Source organism: Haemaphysalis longicornis, unplaced genomic scaffold (genome assembly GCF_048455015.1).
Source record: "Haemaphysalis longicornis isolate Haplotype H1 unplaced genomic scaffold, Haemaphysalis longicornis Haplotype H1 scaffold_3, whole genome shotgun sequence".
NCBI classification, from domain to species: domain Eukaryota; kingdom Metazoa; phylum Arthropoda; class Arachnida; order Ixodida; family Ixodidae; genus Haemaphysalis; species Haemaphysalis longicornis.
In genome coordinates this window covers 14,636,167-14,653,169 of record NW_027526335.1, presented here as the reverse complement: position 1 = coordinate 14,653,169, position 17,003 = coordinate 14,636,167, and the positions used below count along the sequence as shown (strand labels likewise).

The following is a 17,003-nucleotide window of genomic DNA, read 5'->3' as shown; positions in this document are numbered from 1 at the left end:
TAATTCAGCGCACTCTTTTCGGTCGGTTTAAAGGTGGGACGCCGCCTATGAAAACGTTTAATAGACGTTTTCATCTCAACGGAAGTGCCGGGCTTGCACCTATCTTGAAACGGAATATCGCTTGCGGCAAGTGTGCTTGTCTGAGTAGTTAGCGTAAAAAAACGAAGAAACGAAAGCGAAGAGAGAGACTCAAACAGGATTTAGCAGTGTAGAAGTCAAGAACAATCGCTAAGCTTTCGCCGTCAAGACACCTAAGAAGACTTAAGTTCCTGAAGAACTTTTCTCAATTCGTCACTGCGCCGTTCAACTTTTATCTTTTATCTATTCCTGTTCCACTCAGCTTTTATAGTGTGCCTGCACAATGCTAGCTGCCTCCTGACGTTCTTCTGCTTTGCTTCAATTTGCTTAAACGTAATCGAACTACCAGCGCGGAGACGAAAATACTTGGAGTGTATACACAAGACAGGAGCGCTAGTGTCATGTCTTATCTCACCCTGTCCTCGTGTTTGCGCTGCTGCCCTCTATTTATAAGCGTAAGCTCGCAGACCAAACTTCCAACTTCGGTCCTTAGACTAACCCTTCTTGTCAGTTTTTCAGCACCATGTGTTACCAGCGTATCAGAGAAATAATGAACACTAGGATCCAGCTTCCGTGGAAAGACTTGTTCTACATTATAAGATTAAAAACTATTAAGGTCCACAACTTGCCAAAGCGTGGTGGAGCAGAAAATAACGAAAAGAAATCTGGAGCCACTCCTTTGATACAAAGTTAAGCAAAAGAGAGCGGTGGGCGTTCAACTTAGCCTGCCCAGCATAAAGACGCCTGTGGCAGACTTTGATGCATGAGTTTCAATACATAGCGGGTCAAGCTGATCAGCTATTCGGCTCGCTTATTGATTGGCAAGGGACGCAAGACACGTTTTTGGCCAGAGCCAATTCGTTAGCTCGGCACGCGGGCTGGTCTTAGCCTCACACGGGAGGCTTAGTACAAAACAGCTGCTGCAGAGCGACCTCATTACAAATGCCAAAAGCTGGAATAAAGCAAGTGTTGGACTTCTGAAGGCGGGGTTGGCACGTCTAGAATTATCCTTGGACGTAAAATCGGATCTCTTAAACACGTAACACATGTTCCCGATGGAATATATTAGCGCAAAATAAGGATCACTTGGGAAGGAACAAACTATTTGCCAGTTTCTTGCCCTTTTGTTTTCTTCACCTCTTTTCATCTGGACCTATTAGATCCTGTCACGGATGTAGATGGTAAGTTCAAATGCTTTAGAATGTAAATGTCGAACATGATTTGAGCCGTTTTTGTCGAGATTTATTGAGGGACAAATGAGAGCACGCGGTAAGGCCAAAAGCTTGCGTGATACTGCCTCCCTCTATCTTCTGCAGAGAGAATCCTGAGTGTACTCAGTACGCCTTATTTTATAACAATCCCAAATTGACCTCCAAACTGGGGCTGCTAATTTTTTTATCTGATCTATTTGATTTGTTTAAGAGGATGGCTTTTGTTTCGCACATTTGCATAGCTTTCCTAATTACCTTTAGAGCCAATCAGCGGGTCGTCCAAGCCGTTTGCCAGCAGTCTCACTCTAGCGCGCAAAACAGGCTTGGCTGTCGTTGACCTGTTAACTCGCCTAGGTGTTCAGGGAGCGTTTTGGAACACTGCCGCGTGAATATATTACAGCCCCTCATAGCCCTCTTGAGGCCGCGCTTCTTGCCCTGCGATACTGTTCGCTTTAAATGTGTTCGTTACCGCCTTATCTGCACATAAACGAGCGGATGGCTGGAAGAGATTCTGCTTTTGAGCCTGCACACCCGGATAAAAACGGTTAAAGTGGGAGCAGCGTCTCTTGAAAATGAATGGGGCTCAAGGATTGCGGATTGTTTGGCAAGCCTCAATGCTGCGACACGATTTCCCATCCTGATATCCCAATTCTCGGATGAATACTAGCTGCCCCGTTCGACACTTTATAAAATTCGGTTCATGCTAGTAAAAACACCGCCGTCTACGTGACGTCGTCTCATTTACCCATTTTCACCTTGATTTTTAGTCATAACGGAAACAGACTCTTGCAAAAACAAACAAAAAATAAAAAGGGTTAAGGCGAACTACTGACGTCGCAAGTTATTTAAAAAGAATGTTCATTTAGCAGCAATCAGGGTTGGAGAACAACGCCAGAGAGGTGAATGAAGGTGTCTGGAGGTAGCTTCCTAATCGTCATGCTCGGTTTATTTCTAATCTCTGTACTTTATTTATACAGCGATGTAGAAAAGCGAGATGTCCTATTGTCTGCCTTCCTATATACTGTTCCTTGATTTTATAGAGCGGGGTGTTCTTCCCACCTCAGACCCTTTGTATCTCCCTTCCTGCCTTTCCCAGACAAAAAAGAAAAACACGCAGAATAGAAGAAATGCGGTAAACGGAAGCCTCCCAAGGAGGAAGTCATTAAAACACCCTTCGTGGCACTGAGGCTACATGTAGTACAAGCTAAAGCAGGAATTTCAGAAAGTGCTTCGTCGCATAACTCCATTACCGCTAAAAACAAGGTCCGCAAATATAGCATCCTTCTTTATTGTTGTCTTGTCTGTTCAACGTTGCAAGACACAATGACATACAATAATTATTCATGGCGGCATTGTTTTTAAATGACGACATTCGAGAAGGGGTTCTTCTATTTGTATTTTCCCATGTACTTCGGCAATAAATGATGTCCCTTCTCATGTCGCATCACTTTCAGGACGCAGAGACACTCCGGAAGCAGCCAAGACAGCAGTAGTATGTTGGTGATATCTGCTTTTCTCGCACCTAAATTAAGGGTTATACACACAGGAGCTATGGCTGAATTATGTCAATCCGCTCTAGTGGAGAGATGCAGGGGGAGCTTCCTGCCATACTGCTTTTTATTTCAAACCCATATTAGTCATTCTTATCTTCAGCGCTGGTCTCGTCTGCGTCTTTCGTCTTCGTGTGTTGTAATGGAGAGCATTGAGTAACCGCAACATGGGGTTTAGGGGTTTTGAACCGAATGTTAAACGCGCTACTTTGTGAAAAACCGCTAGCATTACCTATGTGCCTTGCGTTGTAGCAAAACGTTTCCCAACTTCTCACACCGGTGGCATGGCTCTTATATATCAAGGTTGGTTAGCGCGCGGTTAATCTTTGGCAGACAGAATGAACGAAAATATCAGGGTATTGCAATTAGGAATTCCTGATGGATTGGTGTTAGAAGCATAAATAGAAAATACCGAATGAAGAACCAGTTTTACGTGTGTTCCTAAGGTTGATGCATATTCTGCTCTCCGTATAAAGTTTGTTGATATTGTGACGTACGCTTGGCAATGCCCAAGAGCACGTTGACCCAAGAAAGACTACGATGACTAAGTAGCTGGCGCGCAGACTGTGTGGACTCTCAGATGGCCGTCTTGTACACATTGTAGTAGATGGTTCTCATCTACTATGGCTCGCGCTGCTGCCACGTAACATTTTTGGTGGAGGGTGCGGCGTCATCCCCATCCTGGCTCCAGCTTCACATTGCCTCGGCCATGGCGAAATCGGCAAGGGTACGTGGGCCGTTCGGGCAGCCGCGACCAGCATTTGACCACGTCCCCCACCGTGTCCCCAGCCCGTCACCAGCTTCTCAAGACTATCCGCGACAAGACGAGGCGAGACCAAATGAAAATGCTGTGTCTCCAGCCCTCACGTCCGACGCGCTTCGATTACATCAAACCATTTGTCTCTGTCTTCGAGACATCACTGTAGTGGGGCCAGGCATCATCAAGAACTTTATCGTCATCTGTAGCGGCAGGCACATCTTCATCCTATATTTTTATCGCACTGCTCATCCGCATCGGAATCCTCAACTTGCCTCGGCCTCCAGTGGGACGGTCGTCCTCGACCGGGGGTGGATGTTACGTTACGAGACTCAGGTGGGAAATGCTCCACAGCGGCTTGCCCCAAGAACGATACCGACGATGAAGTGATTGACACGTTCTTGCCCGAGCTCTCTCATGGCCGACATGCACATACTGTAAATATGTGGATCGCATCTCCTTGGAAATAGATCACTTCACCATCAACCATGGATCGCCTCACCTGTTCAGCCGCCACGTAAAATTACGTATTTTAATAATGCCCACTTTTTACTCTGCTCTGTTAAAACTTCGGCCGCCCTTTTCTGTGGCGTAAGCCTAATTTGCTATGAATGAAGGGCACGCCAGTGCAAGCGCACCTGGGTACACTTGGCTGGGCGGGCAAACTACCCTACAGAATCAAGCGAAGCAGATATACGGACAAAGGCTGACCAGATTGTATTCAGGAAGGAATAATACCTCATAAACGAGGGAAAAAAAGCAGCGTGGGGACGCGGACGTGAAAAAGGAAAAAGACAGTACAGGTGCTCCTTCTCCTTTTTTTGGTACACGTCCCCGCGCTGATTTTTATCGTAATGTATAACCAACTATCCCAAACTCAAGCCTTACTCATAAACGTACCTATCCTAATAAATATTTACAAGTTTCACGGGAGGAAGAAAGAAATGTAACGGACAGGCAGAAATGTCAACTGCCGTAACGTTGGAAAGGGGAAAAATGGGGCAAAAAAGGTGAAAACAGTAATAGAAAGGGTTCTCGTTTCTTTCGTCCACACCCCTGCGATGTTTATTTCACGTAATGTATAGCCAACTAGCCCAAACTCAAGCCTTACTTGTAAACGCACCTGTCGTGCTATTTACGAGTCTCGAGGAAGGAAGGAAGGAAGGAAGAAAGGTAAAGGAAAGGCAAGAATGTCAACTAGGCTGCGGCCTAGTTTGCTTTCCGGCACGTGGGAATAGGGGAGGACGGTGTAAAAAAGGTGAAAACATCATCTACCACTTCATATATTTCATGTGTAAGACTATACTGTTAGGGCAAATGAGATAAGATTTGTGGAAGGAAAGAGAACAATGTTGAAAAAATTATGCAAACGGTAAAAGAAGGGGCTCATCTTCCTTCCACTGCGTAAATTTTAATTTTAAGACTATATGGCTCGAACGAATGACACAAGATTTGTTGGAGAAATATAACAAACGGCTGTACACGCTTCGAGCGCTGCCTGTAGGGGCGCCACTGAAATCTCCCTGCCAGCCCGCTTCGAAATCAGCCGCGGGAGTCTCCGGTCCGTTTCCCACTGTCACCGCTTCTGTTGGGGCACCCTCGATACTGAGATTTACCGTGTGCATGCATTCGAAATACATAGTAATGTGGAGTAGTCACTCTGGTCGCAAATGCGGTTCATTTACGAGAGTGTAAACGTTTCTCATGGGATATTAGTCTGGTACATTCGGTCTGCCTGAGCGCCAGGGGCGTTCCACAGACCAGCGTCGCGACATCGACGTATGCATGAAGCTCATTGTAATTTCACTCCCCTGAAATTTGCCAGCAGTGTCTCCGTAAGCAGAGTGTCCTCAGATGGTCATGCTGCGGCTGTACACTATAATGTAAATAGGGTTTCTGCACTTACATAATCTAGCGAAGCACTCATACCAGACAGCACGCCAGTTCCGCATGCCAATATTATGCCTCGGTTAGTGATCACTACCCTGGGCAAGAAATGTGACATAAATTTCACGCACATACTACGAAAGCAGTTTGGTGGATAACAAACTTATGCGCGGGGATCAGCACCCGACAAATAAATTAATGCTTCGTCGTCTTGTCCTGAGATGAGCGCTCGCAAACATTTGTTTGCCTCCCAGAACAGCACGGCGACGGTCTTATAGAGTAGGCCGCGTCTGCGACTAAACTATTCTTCGAAACATCACCGTATGACACGGCAGCCTGTAGAAACTAGCATAAACTAAAATTAGAAGGCCTCACCAGATCCCACACTCTTCCAACTGCCTACCCTGCCGAGTGGTTTCGCTAATCAAGTATGCGCGCATTGCAGTGTGTGAATCGGGTGTAACCACCCGGAATACGTTAATAAGAAATTCACGCAGGTCCAATTTTCTCTCATCCATTCCCATCTGGGATCGGACAAAACTGAACCAACCGGTGCGCCAAGAGGGGATTTATCTCATCCCCATCGCCAACCTCATTCCGAATTGCCGTAGTTGGCGAATAGGGCGCAATAATATTCCATCTAATTACAGACGGAGACGAGCTAACTAGGGCAAACTGCGCTTTGTTCTTGTTGCGTGGTCCTTGTTCGCTTCTTGCCTTTCTGCGAGAACATCCTCCGGAGTGTCCAGTAGCTGAGGCGTTGTGCTGCTGAACACGAGTTCACCGGTTCGGTCCAAGTCATGGGGGGCCGTTTCTCTGGTGGAGGCCAAAAACGAACACCTCGCGTGGCGAGATTACGGCCCACGTTTGAGAACAGAGGTGTTCGCAGTCGCTGCTTGTTGAATAAATAAAAATCTTTTGAAGAGGTGGCTCGATGGGTGCACGTGATCCCATTTAGATTATCTAGAAAAAATCCCAGTTACACGGGCGATCGACACTTTGTTAGGAAATATACCGGTTCGTTGAAGTCTGTCGCACGTATACGGAAATGAAGCCAATATAAAAGCGAGGACAGCGTTAACCGGCAGCGTGCTGGTATTATCATAGCCAGGTAAGCAGGTGTTCATCAACCCAGGGATAATTGTTGCTATCTGCTTTAATTTTAACAACGAGAACGAGTCTTTAATATGACAAGCAATCTAGGAGTGATAATTACGGCGGCGAGCATAGCATAATAAGCAGAGTTAACTTACTTGAAGTCGCTGTCAAGCTTGCAGCGATATTTTATGTATTGCGCTAATAGATTCGGTTGTCTTGTTTTCGCAAATGTAGCAAATATCTGTCTTGTTTTGTGAATGCCCCTAGGTAATTGACGAGGAATGAGTTGCTTTTTGGCTTTTGCATGCCTTATTATAGCAACTAAAGAAAATGGAGCGTCATAGTTTGCGCGAGTTTTTTTAGAAAATCTTTATATAAGAAATTACGCAATATCAACAAATTTAGAATAATGCGTAAAGGATACAAACAAATAATTTTGCGACCATTCAAAATTTGCCCTTACGCAAAAACACTTTTTACACACGCTTGACAAAGGTACAAAAATGAGTGCCAAAACAGGCAGCAAAGAAGAAAGTTTGGCGGAATCAGTAACGAGAGTTTGTTTAGCAGAAACACTTGCGACTACCAGCGAGCTGAAACCAATATCACTGATTTCAGTTTTGTAATTTCTTTTTAATTCCGTAGAAAATAAACAGACGAGAAAGAACTGCCACTCCGGATAGTTTGCTAAGGAGGCTGCACCCGTAAAGAAAGGTAATAGGCATCAACTAACCAAATAAATTGCGCGATTTGACGAAAAAACTGTAAAATATTTTTTTTTTACTTACAGTAAAATAATTTGTATAGGTGCGTCGTTCTTTTATACGCTAACAAGATTTCTCTTTTAGCTCCATAGCAGGACACTGGCGTGGCCTAAGAATATGGTTCAAATGGAGCGCAAAAAACACCCCGATTAGTGCGTAAGGAGTCATTATGGAAGCTGCCGACCTCTACGGCCGGCTGCCGGACACCATAACGAGTGCCGTCTATTCGACGGACCTGAACGCACAAACTCTAGCCGTCCAGCAGCTCGAGGCTGCTCTCGCCAGGCAGAAGCGGAGCGAGTCGCAGACGGGGGGGAAAGGGACGAACTCCCGAGTACCTTTCGCGCACCGCTCACGCCGACACCGGCGGGGCCTAGTCCCGAGGACGTCGTGAACGTGGGTGGGATGTGGAGGCTCTGCGCATCCCGACCTCCCACTCCCTGCTGGCCTCAAATAAAGTCTTTCTCTCTCTCTCTCTCTCATTATTTATGGCAAAAAGCATGTAGGAAAAAAATAAATATCGAGTTACAGATGCCTAGACAGGGCACAAGCACCCTTTCTCGGGCTCCGTCACGAAAGAGAGAGTAACAGAATCTGTCGCCCAAATCCCGCAGTCACCGTCAGGTAGCCCAACTGGAGAGCAACTGAAAGTTCAGGCAATGTGCCATGATAGCCGGATACTGCACCACCAGTTTTCGTATTATGCAAAAAGGTAGGGTACACGGGAACCGGTGCCTTGTCGAAATTTATTCCAGATGCTTGCCGTCTTCCTCTTTCCTGAGCGCTGAGGGAATCTTAGTCACACGCTTCAATTATGTACTGTGATAATCCACCCGTATCCCCTCTTTTTAAATATCTCTAACGGAAGAGGTTTAACCACGGCTGCGATATTGATCGCTTTTTTTTTGTTATTAACTAACCCCCTCTCGACGTCCTGACTATATGCGCCTGCTTTGGAGAGTGCGCACTAGGGTTTGTTGTTTCGAGCGCATGAAGACCATCCTTCAGATGAGCGAAACAGGATGAATGAAGTGAAGTCGCTCGAATGTCGGAGGTTCTAGCGGATTGAAAGCCGTGCTGTGATCTGTTCTGCACGTAGGGAGTACGCTCTACTGTGGGTGTGTTGGTCCCAGATACCAGTGTTGGGAGCTTCTATAAACGAGCGCTCAATCTATGCCGCATAGGCCTCCGTCAATGGTGGGTATACCGCTTTGTGACAAGCGCCGCAAGTTTTTTTCTTGACTGTCTTCGCTCCAAAGATATATTTTTACATTTTTTTTCGGGAAATAAAGGTGTTCTTTTTTAGGAAGTAAAATCTTGAGGAGAAAACTTGAGTTGAAGTACAACCGGCCGGAGAAAACATCATTATTGATTTTTTTAGCGTGGTCACTGTGAATTAGCTGGAACAAAAAAAATCTGCGGCAGATATGCTTATTCCGCGTTAAATGAGGGCGTAAATGTGCTCGCACTAAGGTAACCAGACTTCCCCGGAAGATCCTTCAGGCTCTCAACAGTGTAACGAATGGGGGAAATAACAGGAGACATTTATGAGGCATCGCCGTCATATTCTTTCCGTTGGCCGATACAGATGATTTTCTTGAGTGCATGAAGGTGCGATGTATAACCGAACACTCTCATTTGAGCTACTAACAAAAACTGAATCAGTCGTAGTATCGAAGTCGTTCACAGGCGATGTGAATGTTCAAAGCTCACGCTAAAAAAGCAGTCGGTAGGCGTTACCTGTGACGGAATTAACATGCCTGTTTCTACCGAGAAAACTTGGGATGAATACAAAAATGCCTGCGTTCTGACACTTCAGAGGAAATAGTGGTTTCAACTGGAGATAGAAACTTACGCCTCTTTTCATTTTTATACACCCGCATTGCAGTAGCACTAGGGCTAACGTTTGAAAACGCATGATGTAGGAAAAAAAGAAACTACTTCAGTGCACCATCGCTAAGCTAATCTAAATGAAAGGTGGAGTTCCCGTCACAACAAACACTGCGCATGCGCCGCATGGATCCCATGTACGGGGCCAATCTCAAATCTTTCAAGTTTTTTTTTTGTTTTTTATACAAGCCGTTCTTTAACGTATGTAAATGTTTCAAATAAAGCAGGTTTTCGTTGGGATATCGTACTGTGTTATCGTCCTTTCTGTCCTCGTTCCCTTGTTGACAGTTGAAGCCCCTTCCCACTGAAGCTTAAATTCGGCTTTTTGGCTTGTACGAGTGTCTAACAGACAAAGCACGCTTTACAGGACGTGGTTAGTAGCGCGGAATGTAAGGCGAAGGACATGAAAAAGCGTGCAGGGCGCGCACAATGTCCCCTCTGAAAAGCGACATTGAAGTGTAAAAGCCTTTGAGCCGGTATCACCAGAATAGATTGTCGTCTACACAAATGTCACTCGCCACAACAGCATTTATTTATTAACACAGAGTATGCTTAAAAGGCTGGAAAACAACTATCGAGAGGCCTTTACTTTTTCCCGAAACACGATTAGTGACATCACGTATCTCTGGGGCCTTTTCGTTTCCTAGTCAGCTCAGCCAGCCGTCATCTGAGCTTGCTATCCGGGTTATATCGCAGTAGAAACGCAGCACGCAAAACCACACGAACTGAAAAGTTAACAGCCATATCGGACATAAAATGTATTAAACAATGTAATTGTACAAAACAACGTTCATAAATAGTATTAAGGCTCAAAGTTGTGCTGATTGATGTTAACTTAAAACCATATTACCAGCGAAAAGGAGAGGGATAAAAAGAAAGAAGCCGGCAGGAAAATCGCTAGTCCAGGACAATCGCTATCGATTGTCCTGTCTGCTCCTTTCTTGATCCCTGTCTTTTTTTTCGCCGGTACTATGGTTTTACGTAAATGCTCACGGCAGCTAGCTCAGCCAGCCCTGTGCTGACCTATATGGAGACGCGATAACAACCTAAAGCGGACAAATTTACCTCAATTGAAAAAAAAAGAGCGAACTGACCCAACACAAAACAACAACGGTGCGTAAAAATATTCAACAGAAATAGCCAAAACCAATTTAAAGCAGGGAAAACCTCAAAAACGCACAAAAATGGTAGCAGAAATGATTCTAAATGTAATTACAATACCCGAAAGCCCATTTGTAATGCATAAAGCTGTGATAAGCATACTATATGCGGGATAAAAATGTTATGTTCAAGTGTAAAGACCATGAAAAAATATAAAAAACCGTGGCAAGAGTATTTCGAAGTGGGTTTGGATGTTTGCGACGCAGGAGCGGAACTATTACAGTACAAGACTACACGGCTCTGAGCGATCAAAGCGCGTGCCCCAAGCAGATGGGTATACCTTCAAAGATGCCGCTAGAAGGGGTAATGCGTCGCTTCTGCCCATGCGCCGAAGTTGCTGACTCTTCACAAGGAGACGTCAGGACGACGCATACCCGTGTTCGCTCCCGCATGACGCGTCGCAGTCAATCCAGACCACAGATCAACACGCAGCCTCATTAGCACCCGACGCATACCCGAGTTAGCAGAAGCATGGAGGGGGCAGCCAATGGGAACCTCAGGCTGGCGCATATCCACGTTTGTACCCAATGGCAATTTGGGCGCCGTACCTCAGCTACAGACAATGACTACGCCGCTGCCTAAATGTTAAATTTCTATAATGGGAAATCTAATGCTTTCGCACTAATAAACGATTTCGCATAACTGTGTTAGTAGCAGCACGCACGAACATGAGGATGTTTAGTGCCTTCTCTTCTGTCCGAACAAATACATATTCTACTCTCAACAGCGCGCCTAATGGAGACTTCATTAAGTAGCGCTTGAAACAGGACGACAAGAGAGAAGAAACACACGGCAGCGCTATTTCTGCTGTCGTCCTGTTTGAAGCGCAACATTACCATGTATCAACACCAACAAGCTCAATTGTCGATTTTACTAATGGAGACGTCTTTCCCATGATGTTTAAAGAGTCGTCGATTGCCCGCCGATGCCAGAAAAATGTTTTTATTTCCATTTATTGGTTCAAAATCGCTGCCTCTTCCTATCATTGTATGCTTTGTGGCCATTTAGGCACAAATTTCTTGGAAAACGTGGGGTTGTACATACGTTTTTTAGCTACTTCGTAAGAGGAGCGTCCTGTACTGAAATTCATGCTGTCGAGGTAGTGTTAGGCTATGTTCAGACTACCGATGCAAAAATTATATCGCGCGCTATGGACGTAAAAAAAACGGCGTTTCACGCAGTTCGGTTGGCTGAGACGGGAAATGACGTCATTATTTAAATATATTACGACAGTTGCGACAACAGTCTGAACCCGGCCTCATCCATACGTCATAACATCAGCCTCCACAAAAGGAGGGAGGGCCGTAGGAAGGAAGAAAACTTTGTTCCAATTCGGTGCAAAAGCAACCATTTAAAAATACACTTATTCTCTTTTACTATGCCTTGGAATAAATATCCTCAGGTGTGCTTTCTTGCCAGCAAGAACAACTGTCAGCTTGATCTGTTATTGGCGCTTAAACTTAAAGGGACACTGAAGTTATCTGTAAACACTGCAGGATTACTAGCGCAAATTGTTGTCCGGAGTCCGACCACGTTTCGACCACTCTGAGTGCGTTTATGCGAATTTATTTAGTGGAAAAATCAATTAGAAAATGCTGTCCTCTTCTCTGCATCCTGGCCCATTTTCTGTGGCGTTTTCGTCTGACGTCAAGAGAAAATTACTGAGCGTGACAGCGCTACTGCACGGCTCGCCGAGCTTCCAACAGAATCTGTCGGCCCAGCGTTTAGTCCGCCGGCCGCCGACGGGTAGTCGCAGTTCGTTCGCTCAGTAGAAACTGAGCAACGACACGTTTGTGAATGGAAAAATGTGCCTTTCTTTACTTTGTTAGTCCAAGTCGCTCCACACAAGCGCTGTAAAAGCGCACTAGCGACACTTCGCTGACTGGTACGCTAGTAGGAAAATTTAAGGCCATTTAAGCGGGACAAGAGTGAGCGAAGTCAGTATAGGTACTAAGGAAACAAAATCACCAGAAACTTTTACCGCACAGCGTAAAACTACGGAGCAGGCAGCACATCTTTGCGCTGGGTGAACAAGCACAGCGGTCAGCAGCACGACCACACATCTGCGAACGCTTTTCCGTCTAAGAAATGCAATTGCTAGACGTGAGATACTGTCGAAGTTTGGGGGACGCTTACTGCACGAGCGCTGTACAACAAATAGTCCCCTAAGCTGCTTAAAATGCTAAAACTAAAAGTGTAAATTGGTAATACAATATATACCTTATATTTCCAGCACCGCCAGCGCTGGACCGTGGCCGAGTGGTCTGGAGCGCTAGGTATGTGATTTTGCAACTCGCCAGTTAGAATCCCCGAGGGTACATCCTGTTATTATTTTTTTTGTAAGTTGATTTTTCGTTTTCGGGCGATGTTTTTTATACTGCGTTCACCATTCTTGGGCCGTAACGTTCACTGCTCCATGAGCGAGTTCGCAGAACGCGCGGAGACTGGCACGGACGCTCTAGCGAGTTCTCGTTGGCGTGCTGTTGCCATAAGCACCGACTGCTTGCGGGCAGCGGGCACCGGCCAGAATCAGCAGACCCTTTGCCTGGTGCGAACACGCGTTGTACGATACAGGCATGGGTGGGGCAAACTCCAAATATGGGGAAAACCGCATGACATTTGAGCGTTTGCGGTGACGTGGAGGGCGTTCATCCACTGCGTAGGCCTCGGCTAGTGATTGCTACAATTCCAGGTCGTCCTGGAGGCTTATCAGAGGCATTTCACAGCCGACAACATCGCAGAAGCGCGGTATAGCGATTGGGATATCAACACTGCCCATCCTACAATAACGCCGGATGTCAAGCATGTTGTTTTGCAGAACCGAAACCGAAACTTGTTTTAATGCTAATTGTGGACATCGTCCAATCAGGGTGCACCTGCTCCTGACGTCACAGCCTTTAGTTGGCGTGGCCGCCGCAGACCGCGCATAGTAGTTTTTGTTCTTTCGGGCTTTATAAAATAATTACCGGCTTATCAACCGGATAACGATGAGAAGTTTGTTCATTTGAGCCAGTCTACGCAGTGCAAGAAAAAACGGGAGCTTGACAAGTTCACTTCAGTGTCCCTTTAACTCCGCATATTCGGGAGGTGATTATAATAATATTGCAAGCACATGTACCGTACACATTAAACAGTCAGCAAGGCTGCTTAAATTGCTCTCTTTAGATGTATTCTAATCCTTACCATCACCATGAAGGTCTACATTTCCGTCTTGCGATGCAATAGTCGCGGGAGATGTGCTATACTACTATCCACAGCTGTGAAAATGAATAAATGAATGAAATGCTTATTCAGGAACAGGTGCTGCTGCTAAGCCACATAAAAGGTTTGGCATTAATTACATTGCCATAAATTATGTGGATAAAAACAAGAGCGCTTAGACGAAATAACGCTGAACCAACGCTAAATGATACAAAGAACAGCATAAAATCCCATTGCACATCTTCTAACAATCTGAGGATATCGAGGAGAAGCGAAAGTAATGTCAAAATTTTTAATGCGCTAAATTGGCCCATATACTAACAAATCGAGCAAAAGCCGCGTTGAGTATGCAAGGCTGGAAAGAGGAACATAAAGAATAAGGAAAAATCCCGTATTATAGTGAATGTGAAGACGCGTGAAAGAGGAGCGATTGTATTTTGGGCGCATCCATTGCAGTGCGGGACGGCCAGAGCAAAGAAAGAGGAAGCCTGGAAACAAGCTTGTAGCCAAGGAGCAAAGTGACACTAGAACGACGAGTATAACGTGGAGGCACAAACAGGTCGTGAGTGAAACCGAAATGAAAGCCATGCTCATCGCATAGCTGAACTAAAGAGCGTGAACTGAGTGCTCCGTTGTGGTTGTAGTACGAATATAGCGGTGAAAAATGCGTAGCGACATCTCGACTTAAAGGCCCCTGGAGCAGTCACGCCTCCACAAAAGGTAACCAGCGTGACTTAGGCAGAGCCCGGGTCGCAGGTGAGCTGCGAAGGAGGGGGCTGGCGTAATCGACAAGCTCTAAGTGTCACCCTCTCCACCTCCCCCTGCCAAAAAAAAAACGCGCAATAACAGAATGGACTGAGAAGAAGAAAACGCAATATAACATTAAAAAACTCTCACGGAATTTATGCAACCATTTGCCATGCACTCTGGGACAACAAACATCTGTTTTCGTGTGTCATTTACTTCATCGAGAACTTTGGACATGCTTGCGAAATGTTTGAAATACGGTAACCATTGTCGTAAATCATTGTCTATTTACCACAAGGGAAGAGAGTAAGGCGTAGGTTAGACAGTTCCTAAGTGTTGCATTAGTTATTTACCCTCCCCGTGCCGTGGTAGTGTCTGATTTTTGCTCCCTATATCTCACAGTTTTCCCCGATGTACTCACTTGCGATGCGCTCGTTCAGGACCGAATGGCCAGGCACCAAACATAGCGTCCTTTGAAGAACTCAGCCAACAACATTGCCCCCGCATGAACGACTGCTCCTTCGGCTTTGCCAAATTTCATGTTTGGCCTCGGTGTCTTCTCTTCTTATTTTGGCGGTGAGACATTGGTGCGCTTAGTTTACTCATTGAAGAGCCTCCTCCCCTTCAAGACACTTGTTTACGCTCTAACTGCTCCGGGATTGCACAGCACAGCTCCGACGAACCGGCCGAGTACCCTGCTGTTAGCAATTACAGAAAAAAAAACAGCAGAATCTCCATTTGCAGCTTCCTAAAATCACTGAGCATTAGCTGGTGGTTGAACTTCTTTCCCAGCGAGCAGTGGGCACGGCTGACTGCGGACTCTAATGGGTGCGTGTGCGCGTGAATAGGCACTGTTGCGACCAGCCTGAGCTGGCGAGAACCCTAGCTCCTCGCCGCGAGAACACGTGAGCTTCTGTGTTTAGCTTACTTTCAGGAATTGTCGCTCGCCCCACTTATGGTCACCCCACTAATGAGTCATTATAGCGAACGAGACAGAACGTTCGCTAGGTGACGTGATGCCAGAGCCAGAACATCTCCTGCGTCAAGACATCTAACTCAGTCACCGCAATCAGTACGTCTGACGAGTCAGAATTTCCGACGAGTCATTACATCTGATCGGCGGGCCTCACAGACGCGTGAGTAGTTGTTCTCTTCTTGGTTTGGGAACTGTCTTTCAATAAAAAAAGATACAAGGACTGCTAGCGAAAAGGAAAACGGGATTTGTAAACATCAGACCGAAACTCCGAAAACAATGATGGAAGGACACTAAATTCCCCGTTACGTGTGTCATGTGCGAAAGCATATGCGGCTGCGTATCAGTGTTGCGGACTTACCAGTCCGGAATTGGAATGAATCCGGAATCATTCCACATTTTCTCGACCCCGGAATGGAATGGGAATGGAATGGCGACAAAACGTGAAGGAATGGAGTGGGAATAGAATTAAGTGCCTTTTTGCCCGGAATGGAATGGGAATAGAATTACATGTATTTTTCCCAAAATAAAGCGCAATTGTCCTTCTACGCGCTGTTTTTTGTCAAAATATGCAAAAATACGCAAAAGATGTCACCAGCCCAAGTTCAAACATTAGTATGCCGGAGCCTTGAATTTAACAATAACTCAATACTGTTAAAATCGATTGGCTGATTACAAGCACGGCATATTTATAAGCAGCGATTCTACTATAATAATGTCCTTAAATACAGCGCTGCTACGAAGTTCGCCGCGATTATCCGCCTAATAAACAAGGCTCTAAGCCATTGGTATCCGTCGTGGGGAACTCCCGCGGTGGCATCCCCCCCCCTATCTCTCCCACCAACTTCGCCTTGTGATTTTGTACCTTGGCGGCGCCTTCGCCCCGGCTGCGAGCTGTCTCCCCACGCTTCACTTTTGTTTTTTACGTCCGGAACCGTCGGTGATCGCATCCCACCTCGCCGTCATCGGGACGCTGGCGCGGTGCTTGTGTTCACTGTGAAATTTCGCATATCAGCTTACGCCCCATCTCCCTTCGCGCTCCCCCCTCTTCCCCCAGGACGTTTTGCAATACTGGACCTCCTGTCTAAACACTCGGACGCCTTTGCCCGAAGCAGTGTCTACGAAGGCCTAAAATATTGGTTCGAGAATCCACCCGAAACAGGAGAGCCCATGTGATAGGAACTGCAGTCACGCCTGCGCCTGCAAGCTGCACGCTGCAAGCTTTGTTTCTAAACGCTTCCGACCTAACGGAAAGCAAACGACAGCCACTTTCCCTTGCTTTCCTGACTCGCAAGGGAAGTTTCCGTTGTAAATGTGACGTCATCTGACGTGTAACACGTGTTTTCCACGGCATCTCTTTTAGTGACGGACAGCGAAGCGAAACCGGCCCTCAAACACCTCTCTTAAGCAGCTCGTTTGTCAAGCGCAACACACAGGCAGAAGGCAACTGTATTAGTTTACTTTTTTGTTTTTAAAACTAATCGTTGAAGCAGCTGTCATTTACACTTCGTGTTTTCAGAACTGAACGGCGAAGCGCCCATTTGGCTCACACCATTTTGTTGCGTAATTTTGATGAATGAAACCAAAATAAACTTTTTTCGGCCTTTCACGGCAGCTTGAGACCTTTATTTCAGCATATAAAATTCACGAGGAGACCTAATTGCGCTGCTGAGCACGAGGTCGTGG

General features: G+C 46.0%; 1 protein-coding gene across 1 annotated transcript in view; it reads left to right on the top strand.

Moving 5' to 3' along the window:
- LOC144173177 (uncharacterized) overlaps positions 1-17,003 on the top strand; it is a 172,976-nt gene that overhangs the window by 8,073 nt on the left and 147,900 nt on the right. The gene's annotated exons all lie outside the window — the stretch shown is intronic.